Source organism: Sminthopsis crassicaudata, chromosome 2, assembly GCF_048593235.1.
Source record: "Sminthopsis crassicaudata isolate SCR6 chromosome 2, ASM4859323v1, whole genome shotgun sequence".
NCBI classification, from domain to species: Eukaryota; Metazoa; Chordata; class Mammalia; order Dasyuromorphia; family Dasyuridae; genus Sminthopsis; species Sminthopsis crassicaudata.
The window spans coordinates 251930193-251948778 of NC_133618.1; the positions used below are offsets into that span (position 1 = coordinate 251930193).

Sequence of the window (18586 nt, forward strand, 5' to 3'; positions counted from 1 at the left end):
TATATAATTGCATATATGTTATATGTGCAATTAATATATAAATAAATATATATTTATACAACCATATATATTTATATCTATTTGGGTCATGGTAATTCATAAGTATCTAGTAAGTTTAGGAGTGATTAAGATCTATGTTGGCAGAGTGCCTACACTGATGAAGTCATAGAACTTTTGAAACACTGAAGCAGTGTTGAAGATAAAGGGTAGGGCATATTTCAGGGAACTCAACAATACCTTGGGCATTAGGAACAACTCTCCCACCTCCAAACATTGATCCAAATTGAAAAGCATATTTTGCAGTAAGAATCTTTGTACCTGTTGTCCACTTACTCTAGTAATTACCTCATCTTTTTAGTATTTCTTTTTCTTCTTCTTTGTTTGTTTTGTTTACTACAGCAGGAGAAACAAGTAGAAACAAGTAACCTCATTGAGTAAGAGATACTGGAAGCAGAGGCAAGGCAAGAGATACACAGAATTGTACTGGAACCCAGTGAGGTTTGCTGGGAAGGCAGAACAGGTATTTGGCCAACTTTAGAAACTGTGTCACTAGTAAGGCAAGATCAAAGCTATGAGATAGCTGCCATGAAATCAGGAAAATATGAAAAAGAATAGACAAATGAAAATTGAAATTGGAATGAACTCTGTCTAGCCAGTCAACAAGTATTTATTAAGCACCTTATATAACAAACACTGATAAGCATTGGAGATACAAAGTCCCTACCTTTAAAGAACTTATATTCTAATGGAGAACACAGTATATACATAAATAGTAAATACATGTATATTTGTAATCAATATAAGTGCTACATATCCTACAATTACATATAATTATATGGAAAGCAGAGTGGAGAAGAAAAAGAGGAAGGGAGAAGAGGGAGAAGAAATAGAGAGGAGAGAGGGAATGAAAATATAGTTTGGGGGGAAAGTACAATAACATCTAAGGGGAATCGTAAAAGACTCTAAGTTGAAGGTGTTCCTTAAACTGAGTCTTGAAGGAAACTAAGAACAAAAATGAATGGGTAGCATATTCTAGGTGTTCAGTGCAAAGACATAGCTTTTCCTATGTATAGAACAGCATATGTAGGTTTATATGGCTTGGTGGCAAAATGTAAAGAAGGTAGTCAAGGCATAAGAAGAGTGGAAAGAAAGAGGATAAACTGTGAAGATCTTTAAATAATAAATGAAAGCTTATATTTCATCCTCAAGGCAATAGGGAGCTACAGGAGTTTGTTGTGCAGTAGAGATTGATATGATCAGACTTGCATTTCAGGAAAATTAGTTTTTCAGTCCTGTGGAATATGGATTTGAGTAGCAAAAAATCTAAGGAAAAGAGACTGTTATTTTTTCTAATGTACTTCAATTCCAAATATAGTGGGAATCTATTATAATGTAAGACTTTCTGCTATACATAAATTCTACCAGGTTAAATAATACATCTGAGAGATATAGTGCAATGTACATATTTGTCTACAATACAGAAAATACCAGAAGAGAACAGAGGAGAAGAGAGCAGGAAAAACCAGGGTTTTCTCAAAGGGAAGCCTTTAAAAATAAATGGGGCATGGGCTAGATCTTGAAGGACAAGTAAATTTGGTACTAATTGGAGTGAGGAAAGCATTTCCAGAAGTAGAAGTAAATAGAAATATGTATCATATGTGTGTGAAGTGATGAAGAAATCAGCACGTATGGATATGCTGGTTAGAAAATAATGTGAAATACACAGTAGTGTAAAATGTCATACCTTCTTCTGGCAACTCTGTGTGCCTCCAGTTAAGTCACAGCACAACGTCAAAAGATATCTGAATAGATGAGGAAATATGGACAACTAACCTATTTTTTTCTACTTAAAAGCCTTGTCTCTATCATCAGGTTCTTGTGATTGGGGGAGTTTCAACTCTCTTCCTGATTGAGTTCTGAGACATGCTCCATCCAGTACTATACAAATTTACTTCTTAGCTCTAGATTTTCAGTGAATCGAGGTTTGCATTCATTCACTGTGTCTCCAGTTATTGTTGGCCTATAGTGAGAGTTGCATGATGACTTTCAAAAGTTACTTTAATTTATGCAATTGATACTTTGTTCTTGCACAGCTGTATCAACAGAGGGCCCACTTTCCTATAACAAAATTCTCTAGCTATTTCATTTAAAAAGAACACAAATGCTCTGATTAAGATCAAATCATGAGTTCTCCTTAAGCCAACAGGTTATTTTGTGAATATAAGGAATTATATGGCGAGAATAAGATTTCTGTTTATTTTCTACATCTATATCTTCTTTGAAGATTTGGATTAAGAGATGTAAATTCAAATCTATACTCTGACCTTGACTTTGAACAATTCAATTCATTATTATGAGCTTAATTAGTGGAAAGGATGCTAAACTTTGAGTCAGATCATCCGAGTTCTTGATGTCCTGACACAGTTCATCAAAGTTCAGGTTTTGGCTTCGCCATTTTCTTGTTGTGTGACTATAAACAACTCATTTTATTTCTTTAGGCCTTAGTTTTTTATCTGTAATATGGATAGTTGTGAGAAAAGCACTTTTGGGGGTCTTTTTAAAACAATTAAGCTATTCTTGTCTTACCTTTTTTACTAGAGAATAGTTCTCACACTCACAGAGCTGACAATCTAATGGGAAAAAAAGACAAATACAAATGATATAATATATAATTTCTTATAATAAGTACATTAAAGAAGTGCAAAAAAATCATTTTGTAACATCTAGGAGTAAGAATGTTCCCTGAGATTTAGAAGAGAATGTAAGAATTTATGGAGAAGATTATGTTTAAGCTGAGCTTGTAAAAACAGGTTAAAAATTCAATAGGCAAAGAAAGGAAGAACAATCTAAACTCACCGAATAATATAAATTACTAGTATTTGTAAAGCAGAGCCCTTTACATTCATTTTTCCATTGAAGCCACACAATAAGTTTGTGAGAAAGGTATTACAGACAAGAAAACTAGTATTTAGAGAAGGTATTTAGCTTTCCAAAGCTCACACAGATTTAAGAGGAAGGATTCAAATCCAGGTATTTCTGATTCAAAACTCATTTACTTATCCCTTTTGCCAGGCTTGTCTAACAATGGAATAAAGGCATGAGTGTAAGTATCCTTGTTCATATATGCGTTTATACACACATGCATACACATATATACACCTACATACAACTACATATATGTATCCACATACATACAATATCTGTCATTCTGACTCTCATTGATTGGCCAACAGTAGGTACCAGGCCAAGCCCCAATTGGTCATTGCTTGGGTCCTGATTGACTAAGAGTGAATGTAAGAAAAATGTTTGGCAAGAAACACTGGGGGTCTTCCCCTTCCTAATTTATTTATTTAGATTTTTGTGGGAGGACTAGGTGAAAGATGCCATTCTTTGCTTAAGTTACTACCTAACCTTAATTCTAAATGGCTGTGACTTCAGTCAAACTGTGACCTGTTGAAAACCTAAGCTTAAAAAAGCCAAGGTTTTCCATTTCATCCAGGGTCATCTCCAGTTATCCTGATCTATATCTGGCCATTGGATCCAGATGACTCTGGAAGGAAAAATGGAGCAAGGTTGCCATGGACAGCCCTTCCTTTCTTAAATCCAATTCACTTCCATGTCATGGCATCACCTCCCTGATATAATGGTCCTCTTCAAAAATAAAGAACACTACACAATTGTATATACATATATGCATGTGTAATAAATATGTGTGTTGGTTTGTAAAGACTATTTACATAAGGAATGTGAAGTGGTTTAGGGAAGGAGGGCACTAGTAGCTGGGGGAAACAAGAAAAGAAGTAGAATATAGTTGGACAGGACTGGAGAGTACATGGAAGAGAGTGTAAGAAGACTAGGAAGGCATGAAGGAAATAAGTTGTTAAAAGTTTAAAATGTTAAACTGAGGAGTTAATTGTTGATCCAAAGTAGACAATCCCTGGCATATAATAAGCCATTAATAAAAACTTGTTGACTTGACTCAATTCAACATATGAGGAAAGGGAGGTTTAGAGAGGTGAAATTATTTACTTGAGGTCAAAGGTAATGAATGTCTCAGCTAAAAGTCAAAACTATGTTTTCTCGAGTTCAATTTCAGTATTCTAGTCATCCTCTCACATAGGTCAGATTTAAATTTTAGGAAAATAGTATTTTAAACCTGCATGGAGCATGATTGAAAGGAGTAGAGATTTAAGACAGAAAGACCAAATAGATGGGTATTATGATAGTCCAAATAGGAGGTAATGAGGGCCTGAATGAAAGTAGAAAATATTTGAGTTGAGAAAGGTGAATATATGTAAAAAATATTGTAAAGATAGAGATGATAAGATTAAAATCCAAAAAAGAATTAGAAATGTGGATTGAGTCAGAGTGCAGAGTGAAGGATGAGACTGAGGTTGAGAATTTCAGTCACTGGAAGGATGGTAGGGCTGGTAAAAGTAAGAGAACTAAAAAGATGTGGGTTTGGAGGGGAAGAATGAGTTCTGCTTTGGACATGTTGAGTTTGAGATGTCTATAAGAAAACCAGTTTGAAATGTACAGTAGGTAGTTGTGATATATGATTGGAACTTGGGTTAGGGACTAGGGTTAGATCAAAAAGTTGGATCAACTAAGATTGGATCAACGAGTCATCTGCACATGAGATATGTTTGAGAAAGTATATTGAGTTCAACAGAGACACTTAAATATCAGGTAAAAGAATTAGGGATAATAATGGTTGCTACTGTCTTTAGAATGGAAATGCTACCTTGGAGAAGAAAATATAGTTGTCCTTCCATGAATGTTTTCTAGCTAAATCCATTTCACTTAGGAGTGTTGGTAAATGCTTAACAACTGGATCATAGTAAGGAATGTACTCTAGACTAAACATACCTTTACATTGAATCTACACTAACTTTTTTTGCCATCATTTTATCAAGTCTAGATAATGAAAAAACAATAAATTAAGCCCCAGTTTGTAGCATTTGACAATTCCCAAAGTGTAGCTATACTACAAATTTAACAATTGGCTCTTGGGAACTAATTTGAATTGGTTCCAGAATAACATGTCTTAATTTCTTCCATATCTTATAGCTACTAGGTCTCTATAGATTGAGAGGTTTGAATGATTCCTAATTGGGTCAATGATCCATAAGGACTAATTCTTAATTAACATATCTCTTATTTGGTCACCTGTGCACTGTTTATTGATTTTTAGTTTTTTATTGCATTTACAAAGCAGGGATTGGTTTAATTTCACATGCCTTCTACACTTTTCCATTGTCTCCAGTCCAAATTCCACTTTATCTAATATCATCGTGTCGTTTACTCTCTATGTCAAGAGAAATATGACATTATGGACAGAGAGCTGGCTTCAAAACCAGAAATGAATTAATGGAAAAAGTATTAAGCACTTACTATGTACAAAGAATTATAATAAGCAGTGAGGATGCAGATAGTGAAATAAAAAGTCCTTCTTCTCAAGGAGGCCATGTTCTAATAGAAGTAGTTAACTACATGTTTCAACTGCAAATCAGAAGGAAAGGTACTATCCCTTAGACTGAAGTAGCAAAATAGATGATAAGGCTTGTTCTTCTACTTCATTCACATTAATAAAAACAATTATTCAGTTCTCTCACATTGAGCCATTAGACAATACTAAAGAATTTGGTAATGAATATTTTCTTTTTTAGGTTCAAGAAAGACCTAGTTTCAAGATCCACCTCTAATACACTGTGTGGCCCTGGGCAGATCACTTAATGTCTCAATAACACTGTAATGCCACAGGGTGTATAGAATTTGCAAATTCGATTTAACTAGAGGGAGTTTCCTCATATGGAAATTTCCTGTATCAATGATCTCAGTCTAGTCCCTATCTCCTCCAATTACATAACAGACAGAATAAGACCATTTAATAATTGTCCCCACTAGAGCTTGAAAGGACCACATATTGAAAACAAGACAGGTATTTTTTTCCAAGTACATATACCAGCAAAGGCATTTCTCAGTCCATAAATGCAATTGATATATTTGCAGAGTTCCATTAAATCAGTAGTATCTCATTCCTGGCTTTGACCTTAGTTTGTTTTATGACTATGAGAAAGTTTCTTAGCCCATGCTTCTTTTCCTAATTTAAAAAAAAAAAATCTATCCATATAGATAGAATTCACACAGACTACTGAGAGAGGGAGAAGAGAGCTACTAAACACAATCTTGTTTCTTTTCCTCAGGCTCCTCCAAATGTTACATAAGAAAAATGAAATTGTACTTAAAGTTGTCAAACACTGGTAACAAATCCCAAGTCAATGCCTGAACATGGAAGGATTCCCCTTAATGGCCATTCTGGGGGAAAATTGAACTTGGTCTTCTGTCTCCTCCTTTGTTATTTTTCTCTCATAAATAACATTTTAGAATATAGTATAAATAAATGTTATTATTCCATAATGCTATTGGGTTCCAGTCTATCAGGTTTTCAGTGCTATGTCCTTCTGACCTGCATTTCTGTATTGCCTCAGATGATTTTCTTACATGGTGGTAGAGTTAACTTTTAGAATATGCTATGACATTACACAATAGAATATTCCGTGGCATTACACAATGTACTAAAATAACAGGACTCACCTCCCACCTGGTGCTTCAGAGGAGATCTGAGGGCTCTGCAAAAAGCAAAAGAATACTCTTTTAATGATGAAGTATTCCAAAGAATAAAACTGAAGGTTGAATTTGGACAATTTAAATTAATGGCTGTAATGACTGAAACATTGGAGTCCCCCATTTAATTTTTCTATAATGTTTTTAAAGCAATCTGGTAACTCTCTGGGCAAGGTCTCAATCACTAAAGGAAATGGGTGAATTATAGTGATTGCTCAGGTTATACAGGTGAAGCTTGAGTTCTTGATAAAGGAGCCATGGAACCTCCACAAGCATTTTCGAGTTACTATGACTATGGTTACTTGCTAAAGAAGCAGCAGCAATAAACAGCTTCAGTTCAATTGCTCTTGGTCTCAGTTTCCTCATCTGTAAAATGATGACTGGATTATCTTTAAAGTACCTTCTGTTTTTCCTCTGAAGCTTTCCTTGTTTGGGGAAACCAATTGCTATAAGGAAACCCACTTAAGAAAAATTCCAGTTGAGAAAAATCACTTCCTTTCTCTCATATTATTAACCAATTATTAAATTAGGATTAAAGTTTGTCCTTTCTATTTTCTTAGAAAGCCCAGTCTCTCAAAGACAATTCTGACTTTGCACAAAAATTTATACCACCAAGACCATCTTTTCTAAATGAAATTCTTATCCCACCATCTTTCATTGTTCACTGATTGGACAAAGGATAGATCCTTTTGAATAAACTGTTCAGAGAGTGGTTTGGCTTGACATAAGGAAGAGTGACATAATCAATGTCATGTCCCCCAGCCTCTCATTAAAATAAGATCACCTCTCATTATACTATTCATTCTCTCAATTATTAAATAATCAGAGTTGATTTCTACCTGTCCTGAATACCCACTCTTCCAAGTACATATATGCATCAGTGGCCTCCATGATTCCTCTTTGGTTTATGAGAGAAAGCCAAATGACCATCTTTTTATTAATAATTTGCTAACTGTAATTAATAAAATGATTGATAATTACCCAGAAATTATATCTCTCAGACTTTTTATTTGTCATACAATATTTAGAGTTTCCACATTATTCTTGACCTGATTTCCTTTTCTCTGTTATGGAGTCCTAACACCAGAATACGCACTCTCCTGCTCCCCATCAATAACCACATTCTTTTCTCATCATTTTCCCACTTCTTTTCCTGAACTGCCTTAATTGCAATGGTTCGTGACTGCTTTTGATAGAAACATGCTACCCATTAGAAAATAGAAAGAACTTTAATCCTAATTTAATAATTGGTAAATAATATGAGAGAAAGGGAGTAATTGATTGGAGCAGGTATCAGAGAAGTATTAGGTTGAAGAAGCAGGATGGGTTCTGATATCTGCCCACCTCTGCTAGCTAATTCCCAGAGATGATCTTCCACCTTTCACCTCTGTATCATAGGTGAAATGGTTCCTCATATTTTAAATGAACTACCTTTTCCTTTGTATCTTTTAGGTTTCCTTGCTTCCTTCAAATCATAGGTTGAGTCCTTTCCTGCTTCTTCCTCAGTTATTAGTATTCGTTCCTTCTTGAAATTTACTCACATGAATATTTACTTACTTGTGTACATGGTCCTTCCCCAATTGCCGAGGTGTGAATGCAGGATACTGGAGAGCATGGATTTTTTCATTTTTGTCTTTATATCTTCATAACCCAGCATGGTATCTTATATATAGTAGAAACTCAATAAATGTGTTGTAAATTTCATTGAAATCAGTTGCTCCAACTCCTTGGATAGACCCTTGGTACTTCATGATAGGTTCTGTCCTTTTCTGAGTAAAGTATAGATAATCTTTAAACAATTACGTACAAGGCATTATGCCAAGTACTAGATACACAGAAATGAAAACACAATCCCTAGCTTTAAGGAATTAGCAATCTAATGGGAGAGATAGGCTATAATTAAGTATAATAGTGAAAGGGTAAAGGTGAAATCTAGATAAATTGCTCTGGGAAAAACACGGAAGAGGGAAATGGGTGGAAAGTGTTCTTTGAGCAGATGCTTGAAGGAAGAGATGGATTTTGAAAGGCTAAAAACCTTCTAAGAATAGAGAACAGCCTATAGAAGGGAGTGGGGGATGGGAGAGAGGAAAAGACCACATGGGGAGCAGCTAACAGTACAATTTCATTAAAACCTAGAATGTGGGAGAGAGTAGTAGTATAAAGTAAGACTGGAGGCAGATTATGGAGGGCCATAAAATGCCAGAATTGAAATTTCATCCTAAAATTTTTCATAGTTTATTGGCTTAAATTAAATATTCATGAAAAGAATGAATAATCTTGACATAGATGGGGTAGGTTTTAACTTACAAGGGCTCCTGAAATTAAACCAAACAGTTCAATACTACCAGGAAAACTTGCTTAGCAGAGTTCTAAGGATCTTAGCACCTGGCTGTAGTCCTTATATCCACTTTCCATCCCTTCCATTTTGCCCCATTTCCCTAGTATTCCAATAATTCCTTTCCCCTCTCTAGTCTATGACCTTTCCTTTCCCGTTAAAACTCAAGTGAAAAACATGGAAGAATTCACCCCTCCATATAGTTGGTACCCTGTGGCAGTTATTTTCGGTAAGGCAGGAAATAGTTGTTTAATTTCACTTCCTCCACACCCAGTTTTTCTGCCCCCCTCCTTCCATTTCCCCCCTAAAAACAAATATTCCTCTGGTAACTATACTACTTCTGCCCCTCCAAGCTGATGCTTTCAGGCAAACCTTCGTTTCTTCATCAGTAAAATGAGAAGGCTGACCTAGAATGATCGTCAAGGTCCCTTCCAGCTTAATTTTATATAGCTATTTCAACATCCAGAACGAATCTCTCGTGTCTCTTTATAACCTTTCCCCCTTTACTTCGATCTACACCCAGTAGGTTCTGACTCTTTGTCGAAGAAATGAATATTTTCTTTTTCTCCTCCCCACCTTTATTGCTCGCCTTTTCGAAGATCCAGTCTCTCCTAAACCTTCCTTCACTCAAATCTGCCCATCTCTCTACAAGCCCTCTCCAACTGTCAATTTCAGGTGCTCAAACTGGGACCAGCTGGGGTGGGCGGGGTGGGGAGGGAGGGGGAAACGGGGATCCTGAACCAGCACTGCAATTGGCCACTGTCAGTAAGGCCATAGACCTGTGCCCTGTCCGATTGGAGGCCGTGCCAGCCACTCGAAAATAGGGGCGGAGTGTCGGTGAAAGGGGATGAATGAAGTCAAAGTGGGCAAAGGAGGAGGCGGTCAGAACGTGTAGTAGCAGCCTTGCAGCCGGTGGCTGAAGAGATAGATAGGCGACGGATGCGGTAAGTGAGGGAGACTCCAGGGATCCTGGTGGGGAGGACCACACTGGGGGCAGCGTTCTTGAGATTAATCAGGATTAATCTTGTCCCCCTCTTATAATGCACTTGAGCAGTATCATGTGAAATAGGTGGGGCACTGAGAAGGAGACACCTTCCTGCCACCTGAGATTATCCGGAGAACAGAACAGCCCTGATTCTCGGGGGGAAGGAGGAGATGGGCTCTGCGGCTCTGCCAGGGTTGGAGTGCCACGTGAAACTGAGGGACACTTAGAGAAGTGCAAGTCTTTCTGCTGCAAGGGAAGTGTGTCAATTCTAGGGACTTTTAGGGGGAATCCCCAAGTCCTTCCATAACGTTCTCTCCTCTCCTTCTCAGTCCACGGGAAAGTATGCCATTCAGTGTCCCTTATTTCCTTCATATAACTCAACTTCAGAGGTTTTCTATGATTGTCGCTCTCCTCTGTGTTGGGGGGGCTGTAAAAGGGGGAGCCGAGGGCGGAGGGAGGGGGATGAGAAGCTGGGGGCTTTGTTGGACCTGAGTTACTGTTCTTTCCCGAGCTTGGGTTTGCTGGGTTGGGGCGGACCTGGAAGCGACCTGCGTGGAGAAGCGGCCTTGGAAGGTGAGCCTGAGCTCAGGGAGCATCAGCTCTACCTGCGGTGGGGGGGGGGGGGAGCTCTCAGTGATGGAGAAGCTGGAGGGCACGGTTTGCTGCTGAGGCCGGAGGCTTCCTTGCGTGGGAGCTAGAGCCGGGGGTGGGGATGAGGGGAAGAGGGAGAGAAGAGAAGCTCGCCCTTCCGCAGGCCGGCCGAGGTTCCTGGCACAAGAGATGTCTGCATCGGAGTGGGAAGGGATGGGGGCATCGGATAACGGAGGGGCGCCGGGAGCGTGCTGCAGCCCAACTGTAAGTCATCAGATTGTTCGCTCTCTCACCCCAGCCATTCTGAAATGGGCTGCTAGAAAAAGCACGAACCTTACTGCAGCTTCCGCTCCGCGGCTCGGCTCCCCCCTCGCTCTGGCGAGGACGGAGGGGCCGCGGACCGCAGCCGTTGCCTGCTCCCCCAAACTGGCCGCCGAGCCTCAGGCTGGAGCGCCGAGCTGCTCCGCGTTGCGGTTGTCTTTTGTGCTAAGGAGGCGGGAGGGTGGCTGCTGCTGGCTGAGGCTACCCGGAGGTTACTCTCGGTCATCCACCTGCCAGGGGAGGTTGGGTGGCTGGTGGTGCTGATTCAGTCCGGAAATCAACGTTTACCACACGAAAGGAAGGGGGGGAAAAAGTTTTATGATTGGTTTCCATCTCATTGTCCAATCATTTTACTCTGGAAATCTCCTCTCTTTAAAGAAAGACCGTGTGAGTCACTCCCTGGCTTGTGGGAGAACACTGGGAGGAGGGAGAGGGACAGAACCTCCCCACGCACAAAGACCTTCCCTGCCCGGGCCCGCCCCTCTCTTTCTCGGGCCCTCGGGGCTTGCACTTTAATGGAACGGACCCGGTCTCGGCATTTTCCGACCTATGGGAAAGGTTCTAAGCCAGGCGCGCTTCACTAGAATACACAGTGTGACTTGGCTCTGGGCAGGAGCCTAATCCTTGCCCTAACTATCAGGGAGATTTTCTAAACTTCCTCTCTGGCACAGTGCTGCAGAGGGCCCGACTTGTTTGGGTGAAGGATCCATGGGATGACCTGAAATCAAAAGAGCAAAATTCTGACCCGCGGCTGCGTACCGCGGGGCCAGTTCTCGTGGCCTTGGGCCCAATTTGATCAATGAGGCTTTTGGTGCAGAGACCTTGGACAAGTCGCTTCACCTTTGGAACCCCAATTGCTTCATCTGTAAATGAGAGGGCTAGATGGACTTTTTCCAGCTCTGTATTCTGAGGGGAATCTACTGCAAACCTTATAACTGTGTCCCAAGTATTCTAGGGCACTTTCATCTTTCAGATGCATAAACTACATACAGACTCTGATGACCCCAGAGGATGGACTCACTGATGTCTGTGATGTCCTTATTTCACCCTTAATCAGTAATTATGTGATGAGTTGTTAAAATTCATTGGACTTTGAACTCACTTCCCTGGCTTTATTGGAATCGGAACTGTACTTTAACTCTAGAAACATCTATGGGATTGTGTTGTTTAAACAGATCACTCTCTCCCTTGACACTTTTATGGATGTGGAAGAAGAGGATAAAAACACTTGTGGGAACAATTCTAAAATAGTAATCCCATCAAAATGTCATTTAATTAATTCCAAATTTGAGATCAAATTGTAATCTGGTTAGTTATTCATCTGTTTATGCAATCTATTGTTTAAAAAATTTGTCTTCTTTCAAAAAAGATATTTTTAGGTTGTGGAATCTCCATAGTCCCCAAAATGCAAAGCCAGATTCTCCCTTAGCACTCACTGTGCCTGGGAGGGAGTAAGCACTTAATAAAGGCTCCCTGATTGATTGATTTCTATTCTACCAGAGGAGGAGGGTTTCTTTCAAGTTGCATAGGGAGAAATCTGGCCCCTTTGGATCCTGGGGTACTCAGTAGAACTGTATGCTTTTCCCTAACAAGCAATTACAAGGTACAAGAACTTAAGCTGGGGTTATAGTTGATTTTTATGCAGTTCAAAAATGTATGTCTGGGAGGTGGAAATGGGGAGTACTTACAGCTACATAGAGAAGCATAATAATTTATAAACCACTCATTCCCCTACTTCGTGCATATTAATAAATACTTAATGTATTTGGGGATCTCAAAAAGGCTGAACTGCTTAGTTCCAACATTTTAGGCAGATGCCTTAGATGATGATTATCTGGAGTAGCACTTTAACTCCCTTTTTCAAAAATCTCAGTCTAATCATGCATTCATTGATCCTCTCATTAGCGATATTTTCACATGCTTTCATATAGAGGGGAGATGAATAATAATTATATTTGGATTTGAAACATCTGAATTAAGGAGCAGATGTGAACATTATGTCTGAAGAAAAGCTAGGAATAGCAGTATTTTTCCACAGTTATCGTACCTGATTTTTTTTCAGTGTCCAAATTGCTCCAGGAAACATCTTTGAGAACAGCATTGCCTTTTTCAGGACCCTAGGGTACAGCTCAATAAATTACCCCTTAGACCAGTGAATGTTCCTCTACCCTCACCATACCAAAGCTTGAATGGAATAATACCCTTCCCAAAGTGCTTAATGTCCTGGTATTCACAGAGGGTATTCATTGGGTCCACATCCAGGAACTAGCTCTCTTTTTTAAAGGAGTTATTGCTGTTACAAATGTCCACTAGTTACAACATATAAATAAACTTATTATAACTAAAATTGGAAAAGATGATTTAAGATGAAAAGAAATAAAAATCCATTGTTCAAATACAATTTTATTTTAATTTTATTAATTTTAAATTAATTTTAATTAATATAATCCTTTAGTCTAGTTTTATTAAATATATCATTTCTTATATAACTGTATTCCCAAAATAAAGATACTCAAATAAGAACAAGATAATTTTTAGAGATTGTTCTTTGTACAGGATGTAGGAAAATTTTGTTTATAATTTTTTTTTTTTTTTTTTTTTTTTTTTTTTTTGTGGAGAGGGGTAAGGCTTGTGATTTTATTGATATAAGTTGCTCTTGCTACCAATGAGGTGAGGTGAAGGAACTCCTCCTACCACTGCAAGTCAGCACCAAGACTGTAATTTATAGAAAGTTTTCTGGGTGCATTGTGAAGTGTGCAGTGTGAAAATCATTATAATGATTTTCCTGGGCTCACTCAATGTGTGTAAGAGGCAGGACTTAAGACCAGGTCTTCCAGACTCAAAAGCATCTCTGTATCCACAATGCATACCTAAATGTAGAATAGTTAGATAAAATAATAATGGAAACGTGGTTAAATGGATAGTGTACTCAGTTAATAAGACATGGGTTCACATCTCACCTCTGATACTAGCTGTATGATCCTGAGCTAATTACTTGAATTCTTTGTCCCTTAAGGAACTCCTTTAGACGTATATTAAGTCATATCTGGTTCTAATTGTACCTCAGTAGAGGGACTTTCTACTCTGGGAGTTCTATACAACCAAAACTAAAGATCTATCTTGTATTTTACTTTGTTTTCAAAACACACGTGGAGAATTATTTAAAAAAAAAAATTCTGTTGGAAGGTCATGTTAAAAAAAAAAAAAGTCAATGTTTCATTTCTCTGTGTCTAATTGATTCATTGACCATGAAATACCCATTTCATTTTTTATTTGGAGATGGATGAAGCAATCCCAACTTTCCAAGTCTGTTGAAAGGTTAGGGTTAAAAGAGAGGAAGAATCTAGAGAAGCACCTTGTCTAACCACCTGCCTCTAAGAGATAGTTAAGAGAGCATGTGTGCTAATTGGTATCAAGGATGCCTAAGAAAGAGGACCTTATCACATTCCTGACAGAATCCTAAAGTAGATCAATGACTTTAAAGGCCACTTATTATTTTACACCCCTCTTAGAAAAGTCTTGAAGATATTAAATTCCATTGCCTGAAAAACAACATGATTTAACTTGGAATTGTAATCAAAAACCTTTTCTGAAAACTAGCCTGGTTTCCTAGCTCTCAAAGTAATAATTCTGAATGAAAGACAATAGTAATTTAATTGACCTTGGAATACCCATTTCATTTTCTCTTCAGTGATGGCTTGAGCAGTCTTAACATTCCAAATCTATTGGAAGGTTAGCATTAAAACAGAAGAAGAATCTAGAGAGGATCCTTGTCTAGCCATCTACCTCTGAGACCTATCTTCTTACATTGTGGGTTTCTATCCCATATGGGATCTCATGATTGAATGTGGAGGTCATGAAATCATGATTTATTATCAGTAAATGTTTGATTTTTATAGCAATTTTACATAGCTATATATCCAGGTCATGTAAAAAATTATCAGATGAAGTGGGAAAAGGTAAAGAAGCTCTACTCTAGGAGATAGTAACTGTCATCCAGAAAGCTTGGATACTAGTTGGTATCAACTGAAACATTTCTTCCCGTCAGTCAAGACTGATAGATATAGTCCTGGAAGTACTTCCTCTTGATGCTATTGTTCATTATGTCTGTTAGGATGATTTATGTTGAATTTGGCAATGTTATGAGAGCTTGGAATGAAGTTCATTTCATAGTTTATTTGTTTGTCCACTCCATAACTTCAAAGACAAAAGTCCAGAGGAGGTAAATAAGCTGAAAAGTCCTAGTGATAAGAAGGATAAGCATGTGAAGATCTGGAGAGGGCAGTACTATTGCTGATAATACTGTTTTCAGTGCAAAAATGGCCAAATATGTTTCTGGAAAGGGATCTTGGAGTATATGCCCTGACTATATGGCAACTGGAGAATGGCTAGTTTTCAGCAGACCTCCAATACAGATCCATTGGCTTTCATCAAGTTAGCTTAATTACAAAATGTTGTAAGGGTAGAACTATATCCAAATAAAGTTATTTTGGGGTTTCCTTCTTAATCAGTTTTGAAAGATAAGTGGCAGTCTTTCTTTTATAGTTCACCAAGAAGAAAATATCTGCTCTTCTCAATAGGTAGTAATTATTATTTGGTTAAACTTTTTCTTTAAAAAAAATGTATCAGTTAGTTGTGTTTAATTAATCACCAACTATTTGCTGGGCACTATTCTAAACAATGTAGATACAAAGAAAGCAAAAAAAAAAACAAAACCCCAAAATAAAACAAAAAATAGGTGCTTGCTCTTCAAGAACACATGGTCTAATAGGAAAGACAACATGCCAACAACCACCCCAAAGGAAAAATTAAGGATAATATCAGAGTGAAAGCACCAAGATTAAGGAATCCTTGGGAAAACTTCTTGCAGAAGATTTGATGGAAGCCAGGAAAGCCAGAAAACAGACATGAGGATGGGGAATCACATTGATGGCATATTTGGATAAAAGGGCTGTCCCTAGAGTAAGGAAGGTTCATCTTTGTGAATTCTAACAGTTACTATCTGTATGATTCTGGGCAAGTTACTTTATCCTGTTTACTGTAAAATGAGTTGGAGAAGAAAATGGCAAACCACTCCAACATCTTTGCTAAGAAAACACCAAATGGGTTCACAAAGAGTCAGACATAACTGAAAACAATCGATGAAAGAGAAAATTCCAGGAATAGGGAAGAACCAGTTAAATTCTTGGAATTAGGAGGTAAAATGTCATGTGTAAGGAACAAGAAGGTCAGGGATACTGAACTTTAAAATGTGTGGAGGAAAATAAGGTATAGAAGGACAGGAAAAGAAAAAGGGACCAAGTTATGGGAATTAAAGAAGGCTTTAAAAGTAAACCAGAGATTTTATATTACATTTTGGTGGCAATAGGGAGCTACTGGATATTATTTAAAGGACTAATATATAGTCAGACCTGTGTTTTAAGAAATCAATCTGATAGAAAATCCTGGAAAGACTTACTTGAACTGATGCTAAGTGAAGTGAGCAAAACAAAGAGAATATTGCACACAGTAATAACAAGCTTATTTGATGATCAGCTATGATGGACTTGGCTCTTCTCAACAATTTGGTGATCCAAAACAATTGCAATAGACTTGTGATGGTAAGTGCCATTCACAACCAGAGAAAGGATATGGAGACTAAAGTGGATTGATACATAGTATTTTCACCTTTTTTTGTTGCTGTTGTTTGTTTGCTTGCTTGCTTTCCCCCCCTTTTATCTGATTATTCTTTTTTTAAATTAAAGCTTTTTATTTTCAAAAAATATACATGGATAATTTTCAACATTCAACTCTTCAAGACCTTGCATTTAAGTTTTTCCCCTCCCTTCTCCTTCCCCCAGTCAGCAAGTGATCCATTATACATTAAACATGTACAATTCCTCTATAAATATTTCCACAAATATCATGATCTGATTATTCTTGTGCAGCATGTTAAATATATGGGAATATGTTTAGAAGGATTGCACATGTTTAACCTATATCAGATTGCTTGCTGTCTTGAGGAGGGGAGAAGGGAGAGAGAGAGAGAGAGAGAGAGAGAGAGAGAGAGAGAGAGAGAGAGAGAGAGAGAGAGAGAGAGAGAGAGAGAGAGAGAGAGAGAGAATTTGGAACATAAGGTTTTGCAAAAATGAATGTCAAAAACTATCTTTGCATGTATTTGTTTTTTTTAAACAATAGCTTTTTATTTTCAAAATATATGCAAAGATAGTTTTCAGCATTCATCCTTGCAAGACTTTGTGTCTCAGATTTTTTTCCTCCCTTCTCCTCACCTCCTCTCCTGCACAGCAAATAATCCAATATATGTTCAACATGTTTTTCATGTATTTGAAAAACTACAACCAATCAATGTTGTTCTGAGGTTTGAGTGTGTATACACAGGATGTCCCCAAAGTCATAATTCTAAGCTATTAAAACTTTAAAAGAGCACTAAAGTAATATTGGGACACCTTTTACATTTGAACTCCTTTATAAATTTTAAAGAGACAGAAAGAAGTTAAGTGTAACTATCACTATTATTTCTGCCATCTTTCCAGGCATGGGGGACAGCTAATACAAAGGCACAAAGCTGGAATATGCTATAATGTATATGAAGGACAGCAAGAAAATCAATTTGACTTCATCATGTATGATTGAAGGAGAAAAATGTCTAATAAAACTGGAAAAGTCAGTCAATAAACATTTAAGTGCCTACTATATGCTAAATGCTGGGGGAAAAGAACTTGTGCTGGCCCAAGAGGGCTTTAAATGCAGGAAAAAGTTATATTTTAAAATTTTTCCACCTAATAGTATTTTATTTTTTTTTCCAATTGTATAAAGGTAGTTTTCAACATTCACTTTTGTAAAATTTTGAGTTTTAAATTTTTTTCTTCACTCCTCAAGACAGCAAAAAATCCGATATAGGCTTTTTATGTATAATCATTTTAATCATAGAAGTTATATTTTCTCCTAGTAGAAAACCACTGGAGTGTATTGAGTAAGGGAAGGGGATGACTTGACCTGGGCTTTAGAAAAATCATTGCCATGTGGTGAATGTATTGGAGAGGGATTAAACTGAAGGCAGGGATTCCTCACAAATTATTTTTGTTTAATCATGTCAATCATGTCCAACTCTTTGTGAACCCATTTGGAGCTTTCTTGGCAAAGATACTGGAGTGGTTTGTATTTCCTTCTCTAGCTCACAGATGAGGAAGCTGAGGCAAATAGGGTTGTGACTTGCCCAGGGTCACACAGCTAGTGAGTGTGGGAAGATAAATTTGAACTCAGGTCTTCCTTATTCCAAATTTTGTGAATTATCTATTGAACCACCTAGCTGACATTGCTCCTCACAAATAGAAATGTCTAAAAGAAGCAGGAACCTCTTCAGGAGGAGGAGTCTAGCTTTTTGAACAGAGACTGAATGAGCTTAGGGATATCATACAGAAGGATTAGTATTTAACTGTGGATTGGATTCTGGGACTTTCAATTCTCTCTCCTCTCTGAGATTATATGATTCTAAAAGAGTTCAATTCTCTTCTTCCAAATTAAATTGCCAAAATACTAATAGGGCTTCTACCAAAAGCCTAAAGCTACATATAAAAGTCTTTTTGAAGATATTTTATTGTTGTTAAAGACCTATTGGGAGGAAAATAAAAAGGGACCATTTTTTTGTGAGCATTTCATGTATAGGGAGTAGGAAAAAATGAAGGGGTGTGAAAGCCATGCAAATCACATCCTTGTTTTCTTTCCTT

General features: G+C 37.6%; 1 protein-coding gene and 1 long non-coding RNA gene across 3 annotated transcripts in view; one reads left to right on the top strand and one right to left on the bottom strand.

The window, feature by feature from the left end:
• Positions 1–926: 926 nt before the first annotated feature.
• Positions 927–9204, bottom strand: LOC141553383 (uncharacterized). Its single transcript, XR_012485439.1, has 3 exons — positions 8185–9204; positions 6598–6632; positions 927–2630 (listed from the first exon to the last, which is right to left on the bottom strand). It is a non-coding gene; the product is annotated as an uncharacterized LOC141553383 (long non-coding RNA).
• A 609-nt stretch (positions 9205–9813) lies between these two features.
• The window catches only part of SLCO4A1 (solute carrier organic anion transporter family member 4A1), a 75595-nt gene continuing 66822 nt past the window's right edge, over positions 9814–18586 (top strand). Inside the window, exon 1 of one of the 2 annotated variants that reach the window (XM_074288786.1) lies at positions 9814–9906. The gene's annotated coding sequence lies outside the window, so the exon portion shown is untranslated. The remainder of the gene's footprint in view (positions 9907–18586) is intronic. The other variant, XM_074288788.1, reaches the window with a different exon arrangement.